This window comes from Penaeus monodon, chromosome 17 (assembly GCF_015228065.2).
Source record: "Penaeus monodon isolate SGIC_2016 chromosome 17, NSTDA_Pmon_1, whole genome shotgun sequence".
Lineage (NCBI taxonomy): Eukaryota > Metazoa > Arthropoda > Malacostraca > Decapoda > Penaeidae > Penaeus > Penaeus monodon.
In genome coordinates this window covers 21,265,529-21,267,649 of record NC_051402.1, presented here as the reverse complement: position 1 = coordinate 21,267,649, position 2,121 = coordinate 21,265,529, and the positions used below count along the sequence as shown (strand labels likewise).

The following is a 2,121-nucleotide window of genomic DNA, read 5'->3' as shown; positions in this document are numbered from 1 at the left end:
CAATGACACCTTTCCTTAAGAGGGGAAGGGGGGATCACTTCCGGCCACTCCAGGCGCAGTGCTGGTACTACAGCAGCACCTTCGACAGCACTGGCTTCCCGACGCGGCCACCGAATCGAACGCGGCCAAGCCAGTCGCCATAACCAATGCAGACCCACATACAACTCACAATCAGATTCATCACACTACCATCATGCCCTCAACAGGCATGAAAACCTCAATCAAATGACCCTGGCAACACACACACACACACACACACGCACACATAAACACTACCACAACCACCAATACACACGCGGACGACCCAGGCGCCAACACAAGCAGACCAAAGAGAATATTTCAAAAACGCCAGCAGCGCTCGCAAGCACACCATAGCGAGGCCTTGTAACACCACCACATCCAACAGCCAGCCACAAGCACACAGACACACCCAGCACCGCCCACACAGCTGGCCAACTCCCCACTGGTCAGGCGCCCTTCCATCCACAGCTATATAGATGGGTTTATAAGACCGTGTGCGTACGTACGTGTTTTGGGCTTGGGGAAGCGATAGAGTAGAAAGAGAGAATGGGGGAGGGGGAGGGAGGAGAGAGAGAAGGTGGAGGAGGAGGAAGGGGGAGGGGGCGAGCGAGAGGACGAAGAGAGTTCAGAAGAGAGGTTCACCAACGGCTGGGCTTCAGGTCTAGTTTCGTGAAAAGAGTTCATGGAGGTGGTGTCCTCATGGCCTCTCCCTCCTCCTGTCTCCGTCTCCTTCTTCTCCTTCTCCTCCTCCTCTTCCTCCTCTCCCTCCGCCTCTCTCTCTCTCTCTCTCTCTCTCTCTCTCTCTCTCTCTCTCTCTCTCTCTCTCTCTCTCTCTCTCTCTCTCTCTCTCTCTCTCTCTCATTTCGTGCCTGTTCAAAAGTCTCTATCCGTTCTTCTTCCGTCTCCCTTTCACCCTTTCTCCCTATCTCCGCCCTCCAACTCTTCATTCTTGAACCACATGCACACAAGACCAGATCAGGAGAGCGTGTGAAGGAGACAGGCAGAACGGAGGCAAGGAGAGAGAGAGAGGGAGAGAGATGAGAAATGGGTGTCGTGTGGGTTACAAATCCAGGTAAAACCCGAGAGCCAGAATGGAGAAGGAATCAACAACTGGTGATATTTTCGACTTACTCGTCATTGCTCCTGTCGACCAGTGTCTCCCGTCGCTTTCTTTCGCCTGAATGAGGGAAAAAAATACAAGTCTAGCTCTCCAGCCCGACATTCACACACTTCACTAGGTCATTTTTCATTCCACGAATATTGCACCTTATATAAATATGTATAGCTTTTCTTTCTCTCTCTCACTCGATCAAACAACACTTTTAGATCGAACTGTTATGGATCTCTTTAATAATAAAAACTAAGGGTTCCAGAGGGCGCGGGCACACAACCTTCCACCTCTGCGTCGAAAGTATTACTGGGGCTATGCGCGTGTCGGTCGGTCGACGGCACTCACGTCATGGCAGATGCCAGACGCTGCTCACAGGCCAACTTCTCTTTGGATTTCTTAAGACTGTTGGCTTCATTAGCGTGTTCTTTTTCAATTTCTCCTTCTCTCTTTCCATCTTTTATCTGTTTCGTTCGATGCTGGGGGTGTGGTTCTCTCCGACAGTATAAGAAGAAGGATCGAAAGAGCTGCGACGGCGGTGTTGTGGATGTCGATAGGGAGGGAGAGAAGGGGAGATACACAAATAATAAAGATAGAAATAATAAGAAAAAAGATAAGATACGAAAAAGAAGAAGAAACACTGCACGATATTTACAACTTACGTGTGCCTTGAACATTAATTTTCACAACCCGTACCCCCTCTCCGGTACTTTTTTATTTATAAGTAAAACAGATATCTCTCAACGAAACAAGCTATAGATAGAACGCACAGGAACACCCACACCCCCCACTTCTATATAGCAACCCCACCCCCACAAATTCCACCCACCGAAAAGAAGATACAGAAAATAGGCCCCCTTGCTCTCCCTCCCCCCTCCACCCTCAACCCCCAACCTCCCCTGCCCTTAAACCCCCATCTCCCCCACCCCCCTCTCTCTCTGAGCCTCCGTCGCTCTCGCCGTGACGTAGGCGTGTGTGCAGTCAGGGTTCGC

General features: G+C 50.6%; 1 protein-coding gene across 2 annotated transcripts in view; it reads right to left on the bottom strand.

Annotated features, from left to right (window-relative positions):
• LOC119583613 overlaps window positions 1-1,440 on the bottom strand; it is a 67,749-nt gene extending 66,309 nt beyond the window's left edge. Inside the window, exon 1 of one of the 2 annotated variants that reach the window (XM_037932194.1) lies at window positions 1,153-1,440. The gene's annotated coding sequence lies outside the window, so the exon portion shown is untranslated. The remainder of the gene's footprint in view (window positions 1-1,152) is intronic. The other variant, XM_037932193.1, reaches the window with a different exon arrangement.
• Window positions 1,441-2,121: the final 681 nt, after the last annotated feature.